Raw genomic sequence first — 10,488 nt, 5'->3', positions numbered from 1 at the left:
CCTATGTAACAAACCTGAATGTTGCGCACATGTACCCCAGAACTTAAAGTATAATAATAAAACAGTTTTATGTCTTAATGTTGATGTTAAATTATCATAAATTAAATTATAATATATGCATTTGAAAAATTAGGCAAAACATCAAATTTATTTATTTCAAACTTATTCTATACATTAAAATATTTAATATATATATAAAATACTCTTCTGCATGAAAAATGCTTATAGTTTCTCTCTTTGATTTCAATGCTTCCTGTATCTTATCCTGGTTAATTTTTAAGTTTCCTAACCATTACCTTCCAAAATATTATTCAATATTCTAACTTCTAGTATCAATTAATGGAGTTCACAATTTATCTGAATAAAACACTGTAATATAACATTTGTGTGTTTCAATTCTTTTCTTAAACTTCTCTTTGAGATTCATTGATTTGTTGCATTTTGGTGTTATCTCTGTTTTGTAAAATTCTTTTGTATGATGAGATCACAATTTATTTAGCAATTCTACTGTTGATGAATATTTATTTTGTCTCCAATTTGGAGCTACTATAAAAATTGTTGCAATTATCAACATTGTGTTTATCTTGAAATACACATAGGCAGTCTGTGGAATATATTTTAGAATTAGAATATCTAGCCCATAAGGAATGCTCATAGTCAGTTTGCCAAAAAGTATCTCAGTTTACATACCTCCAGCCATGAATAACTTTCATTGATTCTTTATCTTTCACAACACACAATACTGTGTGTCTTTAAATTTTGCAAATTTTTATGGAGGCCTGTAGTTCAACTTATGGATAATTTTTATTATTCTGAGGACTAATAAAAGTAATCCCTTTTTCATATTTGTCCAGATATTTATGCCTCCAATTTTATGAAGTACCTGTTCAAATATTTTCCCAATTTTACACTGGGTTCATTTTCTTTTATTTATTACATTCATTAATCACATGTATTGTATTTTATTGCGTATATGTTGGGATAAATATTTTTCTCCACTCTTGGTTTGCATTTTAATTCTTGAATGGTATATTTTGAAACACAGACGTCATCATTTTTGATATAAACTAAGTTTTTCTTCTTAATTGTTACTTTTTTGTCCTGGTCAGGAAATCTTTCTGTATGAGAATATTTTATTGTGTTCCCTTCACCTTCAGAACATGAATCCATGTGGAAATGCACTGTATATGGTTTGAGGTAGGGGTCAGTATTCAGTTATGTCCATTTGAATATTTAATTGATTCAGCATTGTCCTGATCCCCTTGTAAATTTCACTGTAGAACAGCACTCTAATAATGCATGAGCATTTGAATATAAGATGAGATTTACAAAGACAAGCACAGCATAGGAGGTCAAATAAGATTACCTCAAAGTATAGGTTCATAAATAAAACACATGGATAAGTAGAATATTGTTAGATGAAGAGAAAGAAAATATTTCCAGATTACCATTGAGTCTTTTTACTCCAAGGTTTTTCATGAAGCCCAAGATCTCTACTTTCTTCCATTGGTTTTAACTTCATTTAGACAACTCTCTTACCTATTATTTCACTTTGTGACATTCAGAAATAATTAAAAACCAGAGAATATATTCTATGCCATACATCATGGGTAATGATTTTCCAAAAATGATTAAAAAAGGAAACAATACACATGGTTTTTGTGTTTTCACCATATTTAATGAAACACTATAAATGAGTTTTGATGACATTAGAATGCAACTAAAGACATTAAATATAACTGATTTGTCCTGTTTGATGAGGTGCAAAAAAGATGGCTTTCTGGGATAAACAGGTTCCCAGAGCATATAGACACGTTTCTGACTTTTCTCTGGTCAGAAGTGACTACAGCAAAAGATGGGCCTGAGAGGAGGTGAGAAGGAGCAATTAGGGATGGTGTATATCAGGGAACTTTGATCAACGTCAACAAAGCTCATGGTTCTACCTTCACAATCCAGGAATAATCCTACTGTGCTGGTAGGTCTTGGAACATATTGCACCACAAATGGGGAGGTGGTAAAGAGACTGCAGTGAGTGTCCTCCTTAACACATCCAAGAAGAAAGAGTCCCTCCTCTCCATCTATCTTGTCATTCTGTCTCTTCTCTTTCCAATAATTGTTACAGACTCCAAAAGCCCAATTCCAAGAGTCCGCACGTGAACCTCCCAATAATATTTGCCAGATGTGAAAGCCTGAGCCCCCCATACAAGAAAACATTCGGATTTTGCAGTGATATCGGGATCATCTTGAGGGTCACATCCAACATTCACGCTTCTCACATCTCCACACAGGAAGATATGACTATTGGCTCTTCATGCTGCAGAGTAAAATCAACTGCAAAAATAATTTTAAAAAAGCATGGATACATGTAATTATTAGAAATTAGAATTCTTGAGAGAAAAGTTGTTCTACCAAGAATTTACTTTACCAAGAAATTTGAAGTTACAAGGACAGGAGAATTGTGACTAAAACATTTAATAAAGTATAAGGATGATTAATATTCTCTATAGGAAGAACAAAACCCTAAAAATAGACATTGAAAATTTATTGAAAACTTAAAAATTGAGAGTTCAATATAAGACCAGCCTGTTTTAATCCAATCTCCAATGTAAACGTGAAATATTATATGCCTTGAATGCCCTTTAGCTATCAAGGTCATTATTATTAAAATATTTCTTGTTCTTAAATACTAGTGATATAATTTTGGCAAGAATGGGAAGATTTTAGCTTACTCAAGCACTGCTCTAGATAACTGGATACAAGTCCATACGTTCAAATTATAAGTGGTAACTTAAGGCAGATTTTTGCAAAATCTTTTACCAGTCACTCTGCGGACATCCCTGCTAGCTCTAGACTGAAACTGAATTTTAGATTTTACTCGTAGCTCTTCATGTTGTAACTAAACTGAAATTATCACTTCTATTTTTACTTCCTATTTACATAATAATTTCTTCTTTCTTTTTACATGCTAAGTCAACATTTTACATTATATCAATAATATATATTTTTATAAGAAAATACAAATACTCCATCAAACTTCAGTGAACTCCATTCCCAACGAAATGTGTTTAACAATTCAAATGAAATACGGTAATGTAAAATTTTTATGTAAGCTTGGATTATTAAGCTTCCTTCTGAGCATTGTTCCATTTATTCAATTTTTTATTTCTTATGTCATTCCATTTACCCAATATATAACTCTATACATGTGAGCCCAGAACATATTTGTTTTTCACTACGTTTTACTCTTCATGTTATAAATTGGAATATAAATAGAAACACAGATATAAAAGGGTTGCATAGCCATATGGTTCACTTCCTGCTGAAATGAAATAAAGATTTGGCGAAGGGTAAAGTATTACCCTCATGATTCTAACAAGAAGTAATACACTGTGGGAATTCTGCCAATGGGCTGACACTTACCTCTGAATCCATTGAGCCTGTCCAGCAGTCCAGTGATGGGCCTGCACTGAGCTCTGGATTCACAGGCTCAGACACTTGCAGCAGCAGAGACTCACACCTGCAACGAGAAAGACACAGTTACCACATCTACAGCCAAAAAAATACATAAAAATCACTACTTTTATTTAAAAGATGTTTCATGAGAATCCCTTTAACCCACACATTTGCTAATTCCAAAATTATCATTTTCTTTTTCGAATTCATTCTTATTCACAGTTCCTGATTTTCAAGCACGATGGAAAAGTCTATCTGAGCGAGAATTCATTCGAATCTTTCTTTGTATTGCTCCAAATTAGTAAGGATCATTAGTCTTAAGACTAGGAGAATATTCAAAAATGAAATTCTGGGTTCCAGACTTCCCAGAAATTCCTGAAATCATTGTCTGGAAAAGTGGGATTATTTTTAAGACTGCTGCATCTGTTGCTTCCTTCTCAAGGCCGGGGTGTTGAAACTTGCTCCAGGCAGGGAGATCTGCCTTTTATAGTTGAGGTTCTCTGGAGGCCTACACAGTTCAAACATTCCGAATAGTTTGTTCATCTATTTTTCAGAATTATATATTTAAATATAAACTGGAAATCATCAACACTTTTCACTGCTAAAATACTTTCCCTTTTCTCTCTGGCTTCCCCTGGTTGACTTTGTAGCCATGTAGTAAATGTAATATTTTCTCTTTCAAATATGAAGGCTTTTGAGAATAAACATGAAATTAGGAATAGAGATGCTCACTTCCTTTATTTTTCTTTCATTTATTTATTTTTGGTTTTCTTTCTTATTTTTATTTATTTACTTATTTATTTATTTTTGGTTTTGCAGAACTTTCATTGAACTGCTTAAGAAAATCACTGTGTATGGCAACAAAATAGATGTCTACCTGGGTGGGGGATGGAGAAAGTACAACCAGCACAAGGCAGTATCACTATCTGAATCAATTATACCTTCAATATCAAAGTTCCTGCTTGATATTTGTGGAAACTGAAAGCATCTGCTAAAATCTAGGTATGCACTCACCTGTGTAATATGTCTCCAGAAGCCTGTAAAAAAAAAAAAAAAAAAGAAAGGCTTAGTGCTTTCCACAAGATAAATCTTCCACTAAGTTCAGTGTGAGATTTGGAGACAGTTTCTGAAGATATAATTTTCCTACAACGTTCCCTCCTGGAAAGCATTTTCTATTTCTTTTCTCATGAAAATCCCAGTCTATCATATGTCATGAATTAATGTCCTCATAAAGTCTAAGTCTTGAAGACGTTCTTTTTACAAGTGAAGGGAGAGGAGGCCCACAGAGTCTATGCTCTGCGGTAACCATAAAGAAGCTACTCAGTCATCTTCCCTCAGCCCTGTTACCAAAATGAGTGGACCCCAAAATAATATTAGTGTGATCCTAGATTCCCCAACTTCTCCATCATGCCATGTCTCCAAATTAGCCTAAATGCCAATGAATCACTTCTCATTTTATCCACTTTCAAAAATCCTAATACATCACTGACTTTTGATGGGAAATATTTCTTGGGGCTGTCTGTTACCTTGGCCATTCTACAAAGTTTTGTTGCTGGTGGATAAAGTAGGAGGGATCTTCGGCCTGGTAGAATCACTAGGAGAGGCTATACCCTCCCAACCAAGTAGCATTAGTTATCGAATAGTATTTTTGGAAACAAATCATGGAAGTAAAGGGGGAGACGGATTTCAGGAGAGAGGAAAAATACCCATGCATGTGAATGTTCAACATCATGATACCCCATGGTCAGTCCGTACCTGGAGTAGCTCCACATCTGCTTTATGGCACATTTGCTTCAGATCCTCATACATTCCTCTTAAAAGCTCCCTCAAATGTTCCATTCTGGCTTTGCTTTCATTGAGTTGCTGAAAAATGTCCTCGCCTTCCTTTCGCAGCCTCTCCAAGTGATGTTGCTCTTCTTCATGGAGAAATGCAGGCATCTTCTGATATTCAGCTCTGATTGCTTCTATCCTTAAACTCACATAATCCTGCAGTGACAATTAGTCAAAATAGAAATGTTTTATCCATCTTCTCTTGAATTTCACTGATTCCTCTTAGCATTCTGAATACCCAATATTTTAATCCTCAATATTGTCAATTCTCAGATTCCACAAAATTTTATTCTTTCCTTTTTTTTCTGTACTAGTATCAACATAGTTGTTTCTGCCCAGTTCCATTCACTGATTAATGATAAAATGTTTTCTAAGATAGGTATATAAAAATGGATTTCTCTCTTCCACACCACATTTATAGAAAGAAAACACAGCTCTTGCATAAGAATCAAACTATCGAGTTATATTGACTAGGTAAGAAACCATTATTTCTATTTTGGAGAATTGGGGCAAGTTATGTAAAACCATTATATGAGAAATGATGACATGACCACAGACTAGCATTGTCAACTCAATGCATTTCACCCAGCATAACATATTCTAATAAGGTTTCATTTATTCTCTTCCAAACTCACCCTAATCAGCAACATGGACTTCTTTGTGGTTCCTCAAACCCCCAAATAAATGCAAATTAAATATTACTGCCCATGTTGTTTTCTGTACCTAGAATTATTTTCATATATATATATACATATTTCTCATATATGTACTCATATATATATTTCTCAAATGTAGGTATATATCGATATATGAGGAATATATATGTGTATCTGTGTGTGTGTATATATATTCCTCATATATATCCATATATATATATACACCCAGATACACATATATATTCATATATTTATGAGGAAGAGGAAGGCAAACAGGAGGATATATATATTTCCTCCTGATCAAGATTTTGTTTCAGTGTGAATTTTTCCATGAGCCTTTTTCCTGACCACCCTATTTAAAACTCAAACCCTCATCCCCAGTCCCTGGCCTCTGTGCTCCTTTTCTACTTTCCTGCTGGATTATTCTCCAAAGACACTACTACACTCTAACACATCATGTACTTCACATATCTGCATGGTGACCATTTGTTTTTCTCATTTCCATTGCAAGATTTGTGTGTTTTCTTCTTTACTCCTTAATTTTCTAAGTTGATATTTGACATAGACTAAGTACTCATAAAATATCTTTCAATTAATATTAGAATAAATTAATGAATTAATATTCAATATCATACCCTCAATATAAACATCCACAAAGAGAAAATCATTTCTAGAATTCTTCTCAAGTCCTTAGAGTTCTCCTTATATTAAATACTAGTTCCCATATTTCTCACATATTTATGTCTTCATCAAGACACAAGTCTACATTTCTCACCACTTTTCCCATTATGTGTTATGACTTATTCAATATTAATTAGTTCTGATATTTCATTTCATGCATTCCCTAAGTTTGCGCTTGCTCCTTCCGCCTGAAATTTAGCTCACATTTCAATATACTTGCCCACCAAGATTCAAATTCATACTGACTCAGCCTTAGAAAGGTCACCTGAAATTTCCACGACTGATAAATAACTCTCGTGTCCACAATTTATCCAGGCAGCCCATTGGGAACAGTGTGAAATAGCCCAGTTTCTTGTATTTGTTGGGGTATTACTACAGGTTTGTATGGAAACAGATGAGCATGCTTGGATAACATCTGTGGTCTGATTAGAAATCTTACCGAAGAGTCACACTAACTTACATAAATATTAGCGAGTTTTTTCTCAAGTGTTTTATCCTTGTTTATTGAATTCCAGAAACATTATGAGTTGAGATCAAGTTCCTATTTTAAGAGTCACCCATTTGTTCACTATAAGTTCCTGGAGAAGGTAGAGTAATACGGTACTAACCTTCCAGCATCTGGTTCTGGTGGTTTCCATGCTCAGTTTTCTGTGATTTTCACAAGCTTTTTCCCACAAACACTGCATTTTTTAGGAGCTCCTCCTGCAAAAGAGCCATGAATTGAAGCACAAGTGAAGACAATAAAGTATCATTCACACTCTGATATACGAAGGACCCAAAATGAGAGACAAATTCGCCCACAGAAAATAGAGTTTGCTTTGTTTCTCCTCATGTTTGTCAAATCTGAGAGGTGTGAAGTCAAGGAAGCTCATAACAGACATGCTTAAGGGGACACAGAGATGACATCATCCAATCTCCAAGGAAATAGACTTACAAGAATTTCATGTGTTCTATAGAGAAATAGATCTTCAGAGCATCACTTACCCGGTGCTCCTCAGCAGCCCGCTCAATGGGACAGTGTCTGTGATTCCGGTGCTCCTGAGAGTTACTGGAGCACAGCAAACAGAGCAGGCTCTTGTCCACTTCACGGAACATCCTCTTTGTCTCTCCGTGCGTCCCACATATTTGCTCCTCAGAGCTAAGGAATTGCCGGAGACTGGCTTTTCTGGCGATGGAAGCCATCTTCTTCAAAGAAATGTCAGTTTTGAGGTTTCTCTGCCGTGTTGTCTTCTTGCATTTAGAACACTGAGCAAGAACTGCGATGTCTTGCCAGTGGAGAGTAGAAACAGGGCCGGCAAAAGCTGTGCCCACAGTCTATGGTGACTGGGTCTATGAAGTAGTTCATGCAGATGGGACAGGTGAGTTCCCTCTGGAAGACTTGCAAGATTCCAGAATTCATGTTTCTGAAGAAGAAAGAGCAGCATGTCATTTTGGGGTCGGGTTGGTGAAGATCTGTGAACCTGTGGTGATATGTGATAGCTATATTTTCTTCTTGACAGTGCTCATTAAAGCAGAACAAACTATTTCCTCTGTAACAAAAATGAAAAATGCATACACAAAGAGAGTCTTTAGGCTTTATAGCCGACACTACTGACTAGATGACTCACAACCTCTTCTACTCCTAGTTCCTGCCCATAACATAATGCAAATCTGTTCAAAAACCTATTCCCTGGATGTCGATATGGAACTCGGGTTTTAATCTTAAGTGGTCTAGAATAAAACATGCTTGTCCCTATTTCTCTTTCAAATAACTATTGAATGAATATGGGAGAGGAGTAGAAAACCTATGTTGGGGCCGGGCGCGATGGCTCACGCTTGTAATGCCAGCACTTTGGGAGGCCGAGGCGGGCGGATCACGAGGTCAGGAGATCGAGACCACGGTGAAACCCCGTCTCTATTAAAAATGCAAAAAAATATTAGCCGGGCGTGGTGGCGGGTGCCTGTAGTCCCAGCTACTCGGAGAGGCTGAGGCAGGAGAATGGCGTGAACCCGGGAGGAGCTTGCAGTGAGCTGAGATCACGCCACTGCACTCCAGCCTGGGCGACAGAGCAAGACTCTGTCTCAAAAAAAAAAAAAAAAAAAAACCTCCCTTGGGTAACAAAACATGAGAAGATGGTCAGAGAGCTCTATGACATATTTTTAGAGAGAGGGACCCAGAAGCTGGCTGTTTAACAAAAACAACCCCACAACAAACAAACCGACCAGATAAACAAAAAGACAGCAATTAAACCAGTCTAGGATCACTAGGAGATAAAAGAAATAATGAAAAATATTGGGTTTATTTTTCTTATGGCTTAAATTAACTTCTTCTTTGGGCCACTCAAACTATGAACCGACATTTAGTCAGTTTTTTAAAAACTGAAATATATATAATTATATTACTAAGGTATTATGGTTAATTTTAGGTGTTGACTTGACTGGATTAAATACATGGAGAATTGGTAAAGTATTTTTTCTGGGTGAATCTGTGAAGCTGTTTCCAGAGAGACATGTAAGTTGGTGAGCTGAGTGGGGAACAGCAGCCCTCAATGTGGGTGGACACTATCCAATCAGCTGGTAGCTCAGACTGAAGATAAACGGCAGAGAGAAGGCAGTTTCCTCTCTCTCTCCTGAAGCTGATTCGAACTCAGCCAGGATATTGGAATTTCCACGACACTAGCTTAATGACAGCCTATGTTCAACTTCTCAGACTCCATAATCAAGGGAAGAAATTCCCCTAGTAGAATTCCTCTCCTGTACAGTGTCATGTGTAGAGTGAAGAGAGATATATGATCTGAGGGAAACATTAGACAGTTTTGTTATTGTTTGATCATAGGGTATACTTACACAAACCTAGATGGTATAACCTACTACACACCTATGGTATACTGTATAGAATATCCATCCTAGGCTGCAAACCTGTATGGTATACGATAGGAAATTGTATCACAATGGTAAGTATTTTTGTGTATATACATATATAATCTATATTTATACATATGTATTTATATATTTATATATATTTATATTTATATATATTATATATATTTATATATTTATATATTTACATATATTTATATATATATTTATATATATTTATTTATATATATTATATATATTTTATATATTTATATTTTATATATATTATATATTTTATATATATTTATATATATTTATATATATATATATTTATATATATTTATATATATATTTATATATATTTATATATATTTATATATTTTTATATATATTTATATATATTTTTATATATATTTATATATATTTATATTATATATATTATATATATTTATATATATATTTATATATATTTATATATATTTATATATTTTATATATATTTATATATATTTATATATATTTATATATATATTATATATATATTATATTTATATATATTTATATTTTTATGTATATATATTTTTATTATATATTTATTATATTATATATTATATAATTATATATATTTATATTTAATTATATATATTTACATGTAAATATATTTTATATATATTTATGTAAATATATTTATATATATTATATATATTTTTATTATATATATTTATATATATTATATATATATTTATATATATTACAAATATTATTTATATTATTATATATTTATATATATTTATAAATATGTATTTAATATTTATATATATTTATATATGTTTATATATTTATGTATATTTATATATATTTATATATATTTATATATATTTTTATATATTATATAGTTATGTACACATCCTGTGGTTCTGTCTCTCTGGAGAACCCTGACCAATACAAACTGTAATCTTTGCTTTGGCAGTTTGAAATCCTTTACCTTACTCTCTTTTACTAATCACTGCTGAATTTAAGTGCCAAAAGTG

General features: G+C 33.4%; 1 pseudogene; it reads right to left on the bottom strand.

Annotated features, from left to right (window-relative positions):
- Positions 1 to 1,833: 1,833 nt before the first annotated feature.
- Positions 1,834 to 8,019, bottom strand: LOC115834251 (annotated as a pseudogene).
- Positions 8,020 to 10,488: the final 2,469 nt, after the last annotated feature.

This window comes from Nomascus leucogenys, unplaced genomic scaffold (genome assembly GCF_006542625.1).
Source record: "Nomascus leucogenys isolate Asia unplaced genomic scaffold, Asia_NLE_v1 001064F_56901_qpd_obj, whole genome shotgun sequence".
Classification (NCBI taxonomy): Eukaryota; Metazoa; Chordata; class Mammalia; order Primates; family Hylobatidae; genus Nomascus; species Nomascus leucogenys.
This window is presented reverse-complemented; position numbering and strand designations above follow the sequence as displayed.